This window comes from Triticum aestivum, chromosome 4D (genome assembly GCF_018294505.1).
Source record: "Triticum aestivum cultivar Chinese Spring chromosome 4D, IWGSC CS RefSeq v2.1, whole genome shotgun sequence".
Lineage (NCBI taxonomy): Eukaryota > Viridiplantae > Streptophyta > Magnoliopsida > Poales > Poaceae > Triticum > Triticum aestivum.
In genome coordinates this window covers 32,343,581-32,361,218 of record NC_057805.1, presented here as the reverse complement: position 1 = coordinate 32,361,218, position 17,638 = coordinate 32,343,581, and positions in this window count along the sequence as shown.

The following is a 17,638-nucleotide window of genomic DNA, read 5'->3' as shown; positions in this document are numbered from 1 at the left end:
TATGAGATTATGCAACTCCCGTTTACCGGAGGAACACTTTGTGTGCTACCAAACGTCACAACGTAACTGGGTGATTATAAAGGTGCTCTACAGGTGTCTCCGAAGGTACTTGTTGGGTTGGCGTATTTCGAGATTAGGATTTGTCACGCCGATTGTCGGAGAGGTATCTCTGGGCCCACTCGGTAATGCACATCACTTAAGCCTTTCCAGCATTGCAGCTAATGAGTTAGTTGCAGGATGATGTATTACGGAATGAGTAAAGAGACTTGCCGGTAACGAGATTGAACTAGGTATTGAGATACCGACGATCGAATCTCGGGCAAGTAAGATACTGATGACAAAGGGAACAACGTATGTTGTTATGCGGTTTGACCGATAGAGATCTTCGTAGAACATGTGGGGGCCAATATGAGCATCCAGGTTCCGCTATTGGTTATTGACCGGAGACGTGTCTCGGTCATGTCTACATAGTTCTCGAACCCGTAGGGTCCATGAAGGAAATATGCCCTAGAGGCAATAATAAAGTTATTATTTATTTCTTTATATCATGATAAATGTTTATTATTCATGCTAGAATTGTATTAACCGGAAACATAATACTTGTGTGAATACATAGACAAAAAGAGTGTCACTAGTATGCCTCTACTTGAGTAGCTCGTTGATCAAAGATGGTTATGTTTCCTAGCCATAGACATGAGTTGTCATTTCATTAACGGGATCACATCATTAGGAGAATGATGTGATTGACTTGACCCATTCCGTTAGCTTAGCACTCGATCGTTTAGTATGTTGCTATTGCTTTCTTCATGACTTATACATGTTCCTATGACTATGGATTATGCAACTCCCGTTTACCGGAGGAACACTTTGTGTGCTACCAAACGTCACAACGTAACTAGGTGATTATAAAGGTGCTCTACAGGTGTCTCCAAAGGTACTTGTTGGGTTGGCGTATTTCGAGATTAGGATTTGTCACTCCGATTGTCGAAGAGGTATCTCTGGGCCCACTCAGTAATACACATCACTATAAGCCTTGCAAGCATTGTAACTAATGAGTTAGTTGCGGGATGATGTATTACGGAACGAGTAAAGAGACTTGCCGGTAACGAGATTGAACTAGGTATCGAGATACGGACGATCGAATCTCGGGCAAGTAACATACCGATGACAAAGGGAACAACGTATGTTGTTATGCGGTCTGATCGATAAAGATCTTCGTAGAATATGTGGGAACCAATATGAGCATCCAGGTTCCGCTATTGGTTATTGACCGGAGAGGTGTCTCGGTCATGTCTACATAGTTCTCGAACCCGTAGGGTCCGCACGCTTAACGTTACGATGACAGTTATATTATGAGTTTATATGTTTTGATGTACCGAAGGTTGTTCGGAGTCCCGGATGTGATCACGGACATAACGAGGAGTCTCGAAATGGTCGAGACATAAAGATTGATATATTGGAAGCCTATGTTTGGATATCGGAAGTGTTCCGGGTGAAATCGGGATTTTTCCGGAGTACCGGGAGGTTACCGGAACCCCCCGGTAACTTAATGGGCCTTAATGGGCCTAGGTGGAAGAGAGGAGAGGAGGCCAGGGCAGGGCCGCACGCCCCTCCCCCCAGTCCGAATAGGACAAGGAGAGGGGGGCGGCGCCCCCCTTTCCTTCCTCCCCTCCACCTCTTCCCCCTCTCTCTCCTAGTCCAACATGGAAAAGGGGGGGAGTCCTACTCCCGGTAGGAGTAGGACTCCTCCTGGCGCGCCTCTCCCCTTGGCCGGCCGAACCCCCCTTGCTCCTTTATATACGGGGGCAGGGGGCACCTCTAAACACACAATTGATCATTGATCTCTTAGCCGTGTGCGGTGCCCCCTCCACCATATTACACCTCGATAATATCGTAGCGGTGCTTAGGCGAAGCCCTGCGTCGGTAGAACATCATCATTTTCACCACGCCGTCGTGCTGACGAAACTCTCCCTCAACACTCGGCTGGATCGGAATTCGAGGGACGTCATCGAGCTGAACGTGTGCTGAACTCGGAGGTGCCGTGCATTCGGTACTTGATCGGTCGGATCGTGAAGACGTACGACTACATCAACCCCGTTGTGTTAAACGCTTCCGCTTTCGGTCTAGGAGGGTACGTGGACAACACTCTCCCCTCTCGTTGCTATGCATCACCATGATCTTGCGTGTGCGGAGGAATTTTTTTGAAATTACTACGTTCCCCATCAGTGGTATCCGAGCCAGGTTTTATGCGTTGATGTTATATGCACGAGTAGAACACAAGTGAGTTGTGGGCGATATAAGTCATACTGCTTACCAGCATGTCATATTTTGGTTCAGCGGTATTGTGAGACGAAGCGGCCCGAACCGATATTACGCGTACGCTTAAGCGAGACTGGTTTCACCGTTGCGAGCACTCGTTGCTTAAAGGTGACTGACGGGTGTCTGTCTCTCTCACTTTAGTTGAACCGAGTGTGGCTACGCCCGGTCCTTGCGAAGGTTAAAACAACACCAACTTGACAAACTATCGTTGTGGTTTTGATGCGTAGGTAAGAACGGTTCTTGCTAAGCCCGTAGCAGCCACATAAAACTTGCAACAACAAAGTAGAGGACGTCTAACTTGTTTTTGCAGGGCATGTTGTGATGTGATATGGTCAAGACATGATGCTGAATTTTATTGTATGAGATGATCATGTTTTGTAACCGAGTTATCGGCAACTGGCAGGAGCCATACACTACAGGAATCAGCTATTTTGCCGTCTGCCATGGCGGACGGCAAAGGCATGAACGGCGGACGGCAAAAAGCTCCGGCAAAGTAGGCTACGGTAAACAGCTGCTTTGCCGTCTGCTTCCTGGCGGCTGACGGCAAATGCCCTTTGCCGTCTGCCGCGGACGGCAAAGAGAGTAGACGGCAATAATTGTGCTCTCAGTCCGTTAAGTGGCTAACGACAGGCCTTTGCCGTCCACCGCGGACGGCAAACTTTCTAGTGCCTTTGCCGTCTGCTTCCGCCTCGCCCGCCGCATCGGCCGCCCCCGCTTCCGCCTCGGCCTGCGGCGCCACTTCCGCCTCGGCCGCCGCGTCGCGTCGCGTCGGCCGCCCCCGCTGAGGCGCTGCCGCCTGCCCCCCGCTGCCCGCTGCCGCCTCGCCTGCCCCGCGTGCCCCGACGCCTCCTGCCCCCCGCTTCCCGCTGCCGCGCTGCCGGCTGCCGCCTCGCCTGCCCCGCGTGCCCCGATGCCTCGCGGTCAACGCCGCCATCTCGTCTTCCGTGCGCCGCCATCTCTTCTTCCGCACGCCGCCATCTCGTCTTCCGCGCGCCGCCATCTCTTCTTCCGCACGCCGCCATCTCGTCTTCCGAGGCCCGGCGCCTCCCTGCCGCATTAATTCCCGGCGCTATAAAACCCGCCCTGCGTGGCGAGTTTGGTCACACCGCCCGTCCATCCCTCCTCTCCCTCTTCACACGCGCGTTCTCTTCGCGGGATGGCGTCCAGCAACTCGGACTCCGACGGCGCGGCACCGGGCGGCCATTGGCCGTCGAGCCTCACGTTGGGGCAGACGGAGGACCTCGCTCGGTTCGGCCTCTACGTGCCGCCGGCGGTGAAGCTGCCGCGGCCGTGGAGGATCTCCGCGGACGGATTCCCCACGCAGGGCGTACCGGCGACGCCGGCAGAGCTTCGCGCGCACCCTGGGGGACGCTACAACCGGAAGGGCCGCCGCCATTTTTGGAAGGGCAAGCGGTTCGACGACGTCATCGGCGCCTTCAAGCGCGCCGCCCGAGGGCTCCCTGTCGGTGATCTCTCTGGTGGAGCCGGGCCCTCCTAGCCGCGCAGGGCACCCGCTCCCACCCCCGCCCCAGCAGCCCCGGCCGACGTTGTGATCCCGCCGGAGCAGGCGGCGCTCCAGCAGGACGGCGACCCGGAGGACACGCCCGGGCTCCTCGCGATCCTGGCGCAGTCAGCGGAGGAGGCCGCGCGGCGGCGGCGCTGGAGGCCCAGGAGGAGGCGGCGCTGCAGGCGGCAATGGCGGCGCAGCAGGCAGCGATGGCGCCGCCGGAGTGGCAACAGGTGCCGCCGGAGTGGCAGCAGGAGTGGCAGCAGGCGCCGGCGGCGGAGGAGGAAGAGGATTCGGACGACGTCCCGGTGGACTGGGACGACGTCGCGAACCGGTCCAGCAGCGACGATGACGGCGGCAACGGCCCGGCCGCGATTGACCTCGATAGCGACGCCGAGTAGTTTTTTTAGTATTTATGTACGAACTAGACTTTATGTACGAACTTTTTTAGTGTGTTGTTTGCGGACCTAAAACTAAACTTAAAACTAAAAAAACAGAAAAAAAGGAAAAAAGGGGTAGAGCTCACCTGAGGCAGGGCCGGTGGAGGAGGTCGCCGGTGGAGGAGGGGGGCGGGGCGGTGGAGGAGAGGTGCGGGGCGGCCTGGGGCGGCGGCGCCGGGCCCGGGGCGGCGGGGGGCCGGGGCGACGGGGCCCCGGGGCGGGGGGGGGGGGGGGGGCGACGGGGCGGCGGGGCCCCGGGGCGGTGGGGCCGGGCCGCCGGGCGGCGGCGAGTGCTGGGGGCGGCGGCGCGCGGCGGGCGGCGGCGGTGGGGTGGGATGTGGGGTGGGATGTGTGGTGGGATGTAGTGCGCGTCGGCGAGGAGAGAGAGGGAGAGAACAGAGAGTAACGGGCGGGGGGGTACGGGCCGTTAGGTAGTCTCCTCTTTGCCGTCCGCCACTATTTGCCGTCCGCCCTTTTGCCTCTTTGCCGTCTGCTGGCAGACGACAAAGAGGTGGGGCGTTAAGTTTTTCCCAAACGGGCGGGGGGTGGGGGCCACCTCTCTCTTTGCCGTCTGCCAGCGGACGGCAAAGAGCCCACAGATGGCAAAGAGCTTCTTTGCCGTCTGCCACTTCTTTGCCGTCAGCTTCTGGGTAGCTGATGGCAAAGAGCTTCTTTGCCGTCAGCTAGCAGACGGCAAAGAGCTGGCAGATGGCAAATTAGCTGATTCCAGTAGTGATATGGTTGTCGCTTTATTGTATGCAATGCAATCGCCATGTAATTGTTTTACTTTATCACTAAGCGGTAGCGATAGTCGTAAAAGCAATAGTTGGCGAGACGACAACGATGCTACGATGAAGATCAAGGTGTCGCGCCGGTGACGATGGTGATCATAACGGTGCTTCGGAGATGGAGATCACAAGCACAAGATGATGATGGCCATATCATATCACTTATATTGATTGCATGTGATGTTTATCTTTTATGCATCTTATCTTGCTTTGATTGACGGTAGCATTATAAGATGATCTCTCACTAAATTTCAAGATAAAAGTGTTCTCCCTGAGTATGCACCGTTGCCAAAGTTCGTCGTGCCCAGACACCACGTGATGATCGGGTGTGATAAGCTCTACGTCCATCTACAACGGGTGCAAGCCAGTTTTGCACACGCAGAATACTCAGGTTAAACTTGACGAGCCTAGCATATGCAGATATGGCCTCGGAACACTGAGACCGAAAGGTCGAGCGTGAATCATATAGTAGATATGATCAACATAGTGATGTTCACCATTGAAAACTACTCCATTTCACGTGATGATCGGTTATGGTTTAGTTTATTTGGATCACGTAATCACTTAGATGATTAGAGGGATGTCTATCTAAGTGGGAGTTCTTAAGTAATATGATTAATAGAACTTAAATTTATCATGAACTTAGTACCTGATAGTATCTTGCTTGTCTATGCTAATTGTAGATAGATGGCCCGTGCTGTTGTTCCGTTGAATTTTAATGCGTTCCTTGAGAAAGCAGTTGAAAGATGATGGTAGCAATTATACGGACTGGGTCCGTAACTTGAGGATTATCCTCCTTGGTGCATAGAAGAATTACGTCCTGGAAGCACCGCTGGGTGCCAGGCCTGCTGCAAGAGCAACACCAGAGGTTATGAATGTCTGGCAGAGCAAAGCTGATGACTACTCGATAGTTCAGTGTGCCATGCTTTATGGCTTAGAACCGGGTCTTCAACGACGTTTTGAACGTCATGGAGCATATGAGATGTTCCAGGAGTTGAAGTTAATATTTCAAGCAAATGCCCGGATTGAGAGATATGAAGTCTCCAATAAGTTCTACAGCTGCAAGATGGAAGAGAATAGTTCTGTCAGTGAGCATATACTCAAAATGTCTGGGTATAACAATCACTTGATTCAACTAGGAGTTAATCTTCCGGATGATAGCGTCATTGACAGAATTCTTCAATCACTGCCACCAAGCTACAAGAGCTTCGTGATGAACTATAACATGCAAGGGATGAATAAGACAATTCCCGAGCTCTTCGCAATGCTAAAGGCAGCGGAGGTAGAAATCAAAAAGGAGCATCAAGTGTTGATGGTCAATAAGACCACTAGTTTCAAGAAAAAGGGCAAAGGGAAGAAGAAGGGGAACTTCAAGAAGAACAGCAAGCAAGTTGCTGTTCAGGAGAAGAAACCCAAATCTGGACCTAAGCCTGAGACTGAGTGCTTCTACTGCAAGCAGATTGGTCACTGGAAGCAGAACTGCCCCAAGTATTTGGCGGATAAGAAGGATGGCAAGGTGAACAAAGGTATATGTGATATACATGTTATTGATGTGTACCTTACCAGAGCTCGCAGTAGCACCTGGGTATTTGATACTGGTTCTATTGCTAATATTTGCAACTCAAAACAGGGACTACAGATTAAGCGAACACTGGCCAAGGACGAGGTGACGATGCGCGTGGGAAACGGTTCCAAAGTCGATGTGATCGCCGTCGGCACGCTACCTCTACATCTACCTTCGGGATTAGTATTAGACCTAAATAATAATTATTTGGTGCCAGCGTTGAGCATGAACATTATATCTGGATCTTGTTTGATGCGAGACGGTTATTCATTTAAATCAGAGAATAATGGTTGTTCTATTTATATGAGTAATATCTTTTATGGTCATGCACCCTTGAAGAGTGGTCTATTTTTAATGAATCTCGGTAGTAGTGACACACATATTCATATTGTCGAAGCCAAAAGATGCAGAGTTGATAATGATAGTGCAACTTATTTGTGGCACTGCCTTTTAGGTCATATCGGTGTAAAGCGCATGAAGAAACTCCATAATGATGGACTTTTGGAATCACTTGATTATGAATCACTTGGTACTTGCGAACCGTGTCACATGGGCAAGATGACTAAAACACCATTCTTCGGAACTATGGAGAGAGCAACTGATTTGTTGGAAATCATACATACAGATGTATGTGGTCCGATGAATATTGAGGCTCGTGGCGGATATCGTTATTTTCTCACCTTCACACATGATTTGAGCAGATATGGGTATATCTACTTAATGAAACATAAGTCTGAAACATTTGAAAAGTTCAAAGAATTTCAGAGCGAAGTTGAAAATCACCGTAACAAGAAAATAAAGTTTCTACGATCAGATCGTGGAGGAGAATATTTGAGTTATGAGTGTGGCCTACATTTGAAACAATGCGGAATAGTTTCGCAACTCACGCCACCTGGAACACCACAACGTAATGGTGTGTCCGAACGTCGTATTCGTACTTTACTAGATATGGTGCGATCTATGATGTCTCTTACTGATTTACCGCTATCGTTTTGGGGTTATGCTTTAGAGACGGCTGCATTCACTCTAAATAGGGCACCATCGAAAATCCGTTGAGACGACGCCTTATGAACTATGGTTTGGCAAGAAACCAAAGTTGTCGTTTCTTAAAGTTTGGGGTTGCGATGCTTATGTGAAGAAACTTCAACCTGATAAGCTCGAACCTAAATCAGAGAAATGTGTCTTCATAGGATACCCAAAGGAGACTTTTGGGTACACCTTCTATCACAGATCCGAAGGTGTGACGCCCCCGATTTGACCGTACACTAATCATGCACGCAAATGTGTACGATCAAGATCAGGGACTCACGGGAAGATATCATAACACAACTCTAAAACATAAATAAGTCATACAAGCATCATAATACAAGCCAGGGGCCTCGAGGGCTCGAATACAAGTGCTCGATCACAGACGAGTCAGCGGAAGCAACAATATCTGAGTACAGACATAAGTTAAACAAGTTTGCCTTAAGAAGGCTAGCACAAAGTGGGATACAGATCGAACAAGGCGCATGCCTCCTGCCTGGGATCCTCCTAACTACTCCTGGTCGTCGTCAGCGGGCTGCACGTAGTAGTAGGCACCTCCAGTGTCGTAGGTGTCGTCGTCGACGGTGGCGTCTGGCTCCTGGACTCCAGCATCTGGTTGCGACAACCAGATAGAAAGGAAAGGGGGAAAAGAGGGAGAGAAGCAACCGTGAGTACTCATCCAAAGTACTCGCAAGCAAGGAGCTACACTACATATGCATGGGTATATGTGTAAAGGGCTATATCAGTGGACTGAACTGCAGAATGCCAGAATAAGAGGGGGATATCTAGTCCTGTCGAAGACTACGCTTCTGGCCATCTCCATCTTGCAACATGTAGAAGAGAGTAGACTGAAGTCCTCCAAGTAGCATCGCATAGCGTAATCCTACCCGGCGATCCCCTCCTCGTCGCCCTGTTAGAGAGCGATCACCGGGTTGTATCTGGCACTTGGAAGGGTGTGTTTTATTCAGTATCCGGTTCTAGTTGTCATAAGGTCAAGGTACAACTCCGGGTCGTCCTTTTACCGAGGGACACGGCTATTCGAATAGATAATCTTCCCTGCAGGGGTGCACCACATAACCCAACACGCTCGATCCCATTTGGCCGGACACACTTTTCTGGGTCATGCCCGGCCTCGGAAGATCAACACGTCGCAGCCCCACCTAGGCTCAACAGAGAGGTCAACACGCCGGTCTAAATCCTATGCGCGCAGGGGTCTGGGCCCATCGCCCATTGCACACCTGCACGTTGCGAGGGCGGCCGGAAGCAGACCTAGCCTAGTGGCGTTCCAGTCCAATCCGGCCCGCGCCGCTCCGTCGCTGACGTCAAAAAGAGCTTCGGCGGATACCACGACGTCGAGTGCCCATAACTGTTCCCGCGTAGCTGGTTAGTGCGTATAGACCAAATGGCCAGACTCAGATCAAATACCAAGAACTCGTTAAGCGTGTTATGTCAAAGTAACCGCGGACGCCGTCCAGGGCCAGGCCCACCTCTCGCCTAGGTGGTCTCAACCTGCCCTATCGCTCCGCCACAAAGATCCACTTGTGGGTACTCCTACGAGCCGACCCGACTTTAGTCATCACATGTGTCATGTATATAGTATATAAGTATATACCCGTGATCACCGCCCAAGTGATCACGGCCCGATAGTATAGCATAGCAGACGGACAAGAATGTAGGGCCACTGATGGAAAACTAGCATCCTATACTAAGCATGTAGGATTGCAGGTAAAGGTAACAACAGTAGAATCAAGGGCAGGCTATGCATCAGTATAGGATTAACGGAAAGCAGTAACATGCTACACTACTCTAATGCAAGCAGTATAGAGAAGAATAGGCGATATCTGGTGATCAAGGGGGGGCTTGCCTGGTTGCTCTGGCAAGTAGGAGGGGTCGTCAACTCCGTAGTCGAACTGGGCAGCAGCAGTGTCAGTCTCGTAGTCTACCGGAGAGAAGAGGGAGGGAAGAAATAGTAAATACAATGCAAACATAAGCATGACGATGCGTGACATGACAATGAGCAGTGCTAGGTGTGTCCTAACGCGGCAGTAGGTGGTACCGGCGAAGGGGGGAACATCCGGGAAAGTATTCCCGATGTTTCGCGTTTTCGGACAGACGGACCGGAGGGGGAAAGTTCCATGTTCGCTATGTTAGGAACGTGTGGCTGACAAACGGACTGCGTATTCGGTTTCGTCTCGCCGTTCTGAGCAACTTTCATGTACAAAGTTTTTCCATCCGAGCTACGGTTTATTTTATATTAATTTTTAAAGATTTAAATCATTTTTCAAATTTAATAAATTAATTTAATTCGAGATTTAATTAATGCATCAGCATGACGTCAGCAGTCAACGTTGACCGTTGACCTGGTCAACCTGACAGGTGGGTCCCACCTGTCAGGGGCTGTTAGCTAATTAACTACTGTTTAATTAAATTAACTAATTAATTATATTAATTTAAACAAGATTAATTAACTTAATTAATTTAGTTAATTAATTAATTAAATTTATTTTTATTAGTTGTTTTATTTATATTTATATTTTTAATATTTTAATTTTTTTTAACGTTCTCTGGGCGTGGGGCCCATCTGTCATAGGCCCTATGGGCCTTAACGGGCACGGGCATTCGGGTGCGGGCGAAAGGAGCCCCGGGGGCGGCCGAACCCGGGCGTCGCTGCGGGGCAGCGGCTGGACGGCGGGGAGCGGCAGGGGCGAGCGCGCGCATGGCCGGCGAGGGCGGCGGCGGGGAGCGGCTAGGAGAGCGGCCACGGGGTGGGCGCGGCCTGGCGCCGGAACGGTCGGCGGAGGCGGAGGGGCGCGGGCGAACGTGGCAGGGGCGAAGGCGGCCGGCGCAAGGCGAGGTGGCCGTGGTTGCGCGGCGGTCGGCGAGCGCGGCGCGCGGGCGGCGACTGTGAGGGTTAGCGCGACGAGGGGGCCAGGCGGGGCTTGGCCGACGCGAGCGCGCGGCCAGGGCGCGCGCGGGCGATGGCCGCGACGGGGCGGTGCGCATGCGTGCGGTGGCCGAGCGCGGCCGAGCGCGTGGGGGGCGCGGCGACCGCGGCGAGTGCGCGCTGGACAGGAGGGTGCGGGGCCGGCGACGGGCTGCCGCGGCGGGGCGGAGCGAGGGCAGCCGGACGCAGCCACGGCGAGCGCGTGCGGGCACGCGCTGGCGGGGCGTGGGGAAGAGGAGACAGAGAGGAGGGAGTGGAGGCCGTGGCCTCACCGGGGACGTAGGGTCAGGGCAGCGGGGCTCGGGGTGGTCGACGGCGACGACCGGGCGACGGGGAGGCAGGCCGGCGGGGAGGTCCGGCGAGGGCGAGGCGGCGCGTGCTCCTGGCGGCGGCGGGCGACGGCGGTCTCCTCTCGATCCCGATCCAAATCGGGGGAGAGGGGGGAGATATTTCGGGGGAGTGGGGGGGTGTCGGTGGTGAGTGGATAAGGGGGGGGGGGGGGCGGGGTGGGCCGGTCGGCTGGGCCTTTGCCCAGTTGGGCTGGCTAGCTGGGCCACAGATGGCCCAGTGGGGGGGGGGGGGGGGTTCTTCCTCTTTTTTTATGTTCTGTTTTTCTTTTTGTAATTTCTTTTCTTTTATTTATTTGCTTTTCTGTTTTATTTCAATCTAAATTATTTAGGCATTTTATAAAAATGTGTTTACTACACCATATTTACTTATGCAAAATATGGCACCTCCCGAACATTTTGTTTTAAATTTTGAAAAACTTTTATTGTTGGCACTAATTGAATTTAAATTATGAAACGGTTTTGGATCATCGCACGGTTAACAACAGTAACCGAGGTGACGTGGCATGATTAGTGGGGAATTACTGTAGCTTGATTACCCGGGCGTTACAAAAGGCAAGACATTCGTTGCTAAGAATGTATCCTTTCTAGAGAAGGAGTTTCTCTCGAAAGAAGTGAGTGGGAGGAAAGTAGAACTTGATGAGGTAACTGTACCTGCTCCCTTATTGGAAAGTAGATCATCACAGAAACCAGTTTCTGCGACACCTACACCAATTAGTGAGGAAGTTAATGATAATGATCATGAAACTTCAGATCAAGTTATTACTGAACCTCGTAGGTCAACCAGATTAAGATCCGCACCAGAGTGGTACGGTAATCCTGTTCTGGAGGTTATGTTACTAGACCATGACGAACCTACGAACTATGAAGAAGCGATGGTGAGCCCAGATTCCGCAAAATGGCTTGAGGCCATGAAATCCGAGATGGGATCCATGTATGAGAACGAAGTATGGACTTTGGTTGACTTGCCCGATGATCGGCAAGCCATTGAAAATAAATGGATCTTCAAGAAGAAGACTGACGCTGACGGTAATGTTACTGTCTATAAAGCTCGACTTGTTGCGAAAGGTTTTCGACGAGTTCAAGGGATTGACTATGATGAGACCTTCTCACCCGTAGCGATGCTCAAGTCTGTCCGAATCATGTTAGCAATTGCCGCATTTTATGATTATGAAATTTGGCAAATGGATGTCAGAACAACATTCCTGAATGGATTTCTGGAAGAAGAGTTGTATATGATGCAACCGGAAGGTTTTGTCGATCCAAAGGTAGCTAACAAAGTGTGCAAGCTCCAGCGATCCATTTATGGACTGGTGCAAGCCTCTCGGAGTTGGAATAAACGCTTTGATAGTGTGATCAAAGCATTTGGTTTTATACAGACTTTTGGAGAAGCCTGTATTTACAAGAAAGTGAGTGGGAGCTCAGTAGCATTTCTGATATTATATGTGGATGACATATTGCTAATTGGAAATGATATAGAATTTCTGGATAGCATAAAGGGATACTTGAATAAGAGTTTTTCAGTGAAAGACCTCGGTGAAGCTGCATATATATTGGGCATCAAGATCTATAGAGATAGATCAAGACGCTTAATTGGACTTTCACAAAGCACATACCTTGACAAAGTTTTGAAGAAGTTCAAAATGGATCAAGCAAAGAAAGGGTCCTAGCCTGTATTACAAGGTGTGAGATTGAGTAAGACTCAATGCCCGACCACTGGAGAAGATAGAGAGAAGATGAAAGATGTTCCCTATGCTTCAGCCATAGGCTCTATCATGTATGCAATGCTGTGTACCAGACCTGATGTGTGCCTTGCTATAGGTTTAGCAGGGAGGTATCAAAGTAATCCAGGAGTGGATCACTGGACAGCGGTCAAGAACATCCTGAAATACCTAAAAAGGACTAAGGATATGTTTCTCGTTTATGGAGGTGACAAAGAGCTCATCGTAAATGGTTACGTTGATGCAAGCTTTGACACTGATCCGGACGATTCTAAATCACAAACCGGATACGTGTTTACATTGAACGGTGGAGCTGTCAGTTGGTGCAGTTCTAAGCAAAGTGTCGTGGCGGGATCTACGTGTGAAGCGGAGTACATAGCTGCTTCGGAAGCAGCAAATGAAGGAGTCTGGATGAAGGAGTTCATATCCGATCTAGGTGTCATACCTAGTGCATCGGGTCCAATGAAAATCTTTTGTGACAATACTGGTGCAATTGCCTTAGCAAAGGAATCCAGATTTCACAAAAGAACCAAGCACATCAAAAGACGCTTCAATTCCATCCGGGATTTAGTCCAGGTGGGAGACATAGAAATTTGCAAGATACATACGGATCTGAATGTTGCAGACCCGTTGACTAAGCCTCTTCCACGAGCAAAACATGATCAGCACCAAGACTCCATGGGTGTAAGAATCATTACTGTGTAATCTAGATTATTGACTCTAGTGCAAGTGGGAGACTGAAGGAAATATGCCCTAGAGGCTATAATAAAGTTATTATTTATTTCCTTATATCATGATAAATGTTTATTATTCATGCTAGAATTGTATTAACCGGAAACATAATACTTGTGTGAATACATAGACAAAAAGAGTGTCACTAGTATGCCTCTACTTGACTAGCTCGTTGATCAAAGATGGTTATGTTTCCTAGCCATAGACATGAGTTGTCATTTCATTAACGGGATCACATCATTAGGAGAATGATGTGATTGACTTGACCCATTCCGTTAGCTTAGCACTCGATCGTTTAGTATGTTGCTATTGCTTTCTTCATGACTTATACATGTTCCTATGACTATGAGATTATGCAACTCCCGTTTACCGGAGGAACACTTTGTGTGCTACCAAACGTCACAACGTAACTAGGTGATTATAAAGGTGCTCTACAGGTGTCTCCAAAGGTACTTGTTGGGTTGGCGTATTTCGAGATTAGGATTTGTCACTCCGATTGTCGAAGAGGTATCTCTGGGCCCACTCAGTAATACACATCACTATAAGCCTTGCAAGCATTGTAACTAATGAGTTAGTTGCGGGATGATGTATTACGGAACGAGTAAAGAGACTTGCCGGTAACGAGATTGAACTAGGTATCGAGATACCGACGATCGAATCTCGGGCAAGTAACATACCGATGACAAAGGGAACAACATATGTTGTTATGCGGTCTGACCGATAAAGATCTTCGTAGAATATGTGGGAACCAATATGAGCATCCAGGTTCCGCTATTGGTTATTGACCGGAGAGGTGTCTCGGTCATGTCTACATAGTTCTCGAACCCGTAGGGTCCGCACGCTTAATGTTACGATGACAGTTATATTATGAGTTTATATGTTTGATGTACCGAAGGTTGCTCGGAGTCCCGGATGTGATCACGGACATAACGAGGAGTCTCGAAATGGTCGAGACATAAAGATTGATATATTGGAAGCCTATGTTTGGATATTGGAAGTGTTCCGGGTGAAATCGGGATTTTTCCGGAGTACCGGGAGGTTACCGGAACCCCCCGGTAACTTAATGGGCCTTAGTGGGCTTAGGTGGAAGAGAGGAGAGGAGGCCAAGGCAGGGCCGCACGCCCCTCCCCCCAGTCCGAATAGGACAAGGAGAGGGCCCCCCCTTTCCTTCCTCCCCTCCACCTCTTCCCCCTCTCTCTCCTAGTCCAACATGGAAAAGGGGGGAGTCCTACTCCCGGTAGGAGTAGGACTCCTCCTGGCGCGCCTCTCCCCTTGGCCGGCCGAACCCCCCCTTGCTCCTTTATATACGGGGGCAGGGGGGCACCTCTAAACAAACAGTTACTTTCCTCGTTGTCAGCGCAGCGTGATGCCTCGCCATCATCTCCATGCCCCCATGGGTTGCATGTTGGAAATATGCCCTAGAGGCAATAATAAATGGTTATTATTATATTTCTTTGTTCATGGTAATTGTCTATTATTCATGCTATAATTGTATTGTCCGGAAATCGTAATACATGTGTGAATACATAGACCACAACCTGTCCCTAGTAAGCCTCTAGTTGACTAGCTCGTTGATCAACAGATAGTCATGGTTTCCTGACTATGGACATTGGATGTCATTGATAACGGGATCACATCATTAGGAGAATGATGTGATGGACAAGACCCAACTTAAGCATAGCATAAAAGATCGTGTAGTTTCGTTTGCTAGAGCTTTTCCAATGTCAAGTATCTTTTCCTTAGACCATGAGATCGTGCAACTCCCGGATACCGTAGGAGTGCTTTGGGTGTGCCAAACGTCACAACGTAACTGGGTGACTATAAAGGTGCATTACGGGTATCTCCGAAAGTGTCTGTTGGGTTGGCACGGATCGAGACTGGGATTTGTCACTCCGTGTAAACGGAGAGGTATCTCTGGGCCCACTCGGTAATGCATCATCATAATGAGCTCAATGTGACTAAGGCGTTAGTCACGGGATCATGCATTGCGGTACGAGTAAAGAGACTTGCCGGTAACGAGATTGAACAAGGTATTGGGATACCGACGATCGAATCTCGGGCAAGTAACATACCGTTTGACAAAGGGAATTGCATACGGATTGATTGAATCCTCGACACCGTGGTTCATCTGATGATATCATCGTGGAACATGTGGGAGCCAACATGGGTATCCAGATCCCGCTGTTGGTTATTGACCGGAGAGGCGTCTCGGTCATGTCTGCATGTCTCCCGAACCCGTAGGGTCTACACACTTAAGGTCCGGTGACGCTAGGGTTGTAGAGATATATGTATGCGGAAACCCGAAAGTTGTTCGGAGTCCCGGATGAGATCCCGGACGTCACGAGAGGTTCCGGAATGGTCCGGAGGTAAAGATTTATATATGGGAAGTCTTATTTTGGTCGCCAGAAAAGTTTCGCGCTTTATCGGTATTGTACCGGGAGTGCCGAAAGGGGTCCGGGGGTCCACCAAGGGGGTCCACCAGCCCCGGGGGGGCACATGGGCTGTAAGGGGTGCGCCTTGGCCTATATGGGCCAAGGGCACCAGCCCCAAGAAGCCCATGCGCAAGAGATAAGAAAAAAAAGGGAGAGTCCTAAAGGGGGAAGGCACCTCCGAGGTGCCTTGGGGGGGAAGGACTCCCCCCTGGCCGCACCCTTCCTTGGAGGAAGGGGCAAGGCTGCGCCCCCCCTCTCCCTTGGCCCTATATATAGTGGGGGGAAGGGAGGGCAGCAACATCTAAGCCTTGGGCGCCTCCCTCCTCCCCTGCAACACCTCTCTCTCTCGCAGAAGCTTGCGAAGCCCTGCCGGAGAGCCGCTACATCCACCACCACGCCGTCGTGCTGTTGGATCTCCATCAACCTCTCCTTCCCCCTTGCTGGATCAAGAAGGAGGAGACGTCGCTGCACCGTACGTGTGTTGAACACGGAGGTGCCGTCCGTTCGGCACTCGATCATCGGTGATTTGGATCACGGCGAGTACGACTCCGTCATCCACGTTCATTGGAACGCTTCCGCTCGCGATCTACAAGGGTATGTAGATGCACTACTTCCCTCGTTGCTAGTATACTCCATAGATGGATCTTGGTCAGCGTAGGAAAATTTTAAATTATGCTACGATTCCCAACATTGCATCCATTGATCAAATAGCAGGACCTGCGAACTGGTTATACACTAAAAAACTAAGCAAGCAAGATCAGTGTAAACCCAAACCAGATTAAGCAAACTGAACCACACACAACACCCAGGCAAAGAAGAGTACCTCTGCATCAGCTCCAAAGCGAGTCACATGATAGAGAACAAACAGATTTCCCATCAGATGAGTAGACAATGTTGCAAACCTCCCCAGACCATTCCACAAAGGGTTACCAAATGGTGGAAGGAAAATTGGGAAAACATTTTATGTCCTCCTAGAAAGGACATGTATCAAGAAATTTTGTTAGCAACATGCCAGCCGAAGGCATAAAAAGTGAGGTCACAACTACACATGATTAAAATAAATATACAACATGTGTGTTCATGATCATGTAAACTGAAGCAATGAACAATAAACAGAAAAATGACGGGTTAAATAGTCTTCCAAGCAGGGTTCTAAGGTTCTCAGAAGGACAAACAAAAATCAACAGATGTGATGTTAAGTTTCGTTACCTGATAGGAAATACTCTCCAATAATATTATTACAGGTATCAGTTATGAATCTATGAACTGAAAGGCATTGTGTTCTGCATAACAATTCTCTTGACCTTCTGCTACAAGAAAGCACATTCCAATGACAACAATAGCCAATGCCCATTAATACAGACCAAAAGTCAATTTAGTAGACCCATTGATCACAAGTTTTCCCGATAGAAACATGATAGATTTCGTCCTAGCTAGACTTTCATTAGCATCCAGATTAAATTCACCGCTATAAGAAAATCACTAACCTCAACATTGGGAACATAACTACAAATGTAAATCAACACTTTGAGTTGCTCTTATATGCAATTCAAGGAAAACGAGAGCATGAGCTTGCTAGGTCGGATACCTCATTTGACTTGCTATACAAATCCACCCAAAAGTGCATGATAATATAAACCGTGAGTACGGGGGCAAAGGGTAGTGCTCCAACATAAACTAATGCTTATACATAAATCTGCATATAAAATCGAATCATTCGAGAAGCAAGCATAAATCACCAAATTAATCATCCCTAAACTGTGCAGCGCACTAAAATCTAGAGTCCGGTGAACACGCAACCTGTTTGATCCTCCCAGC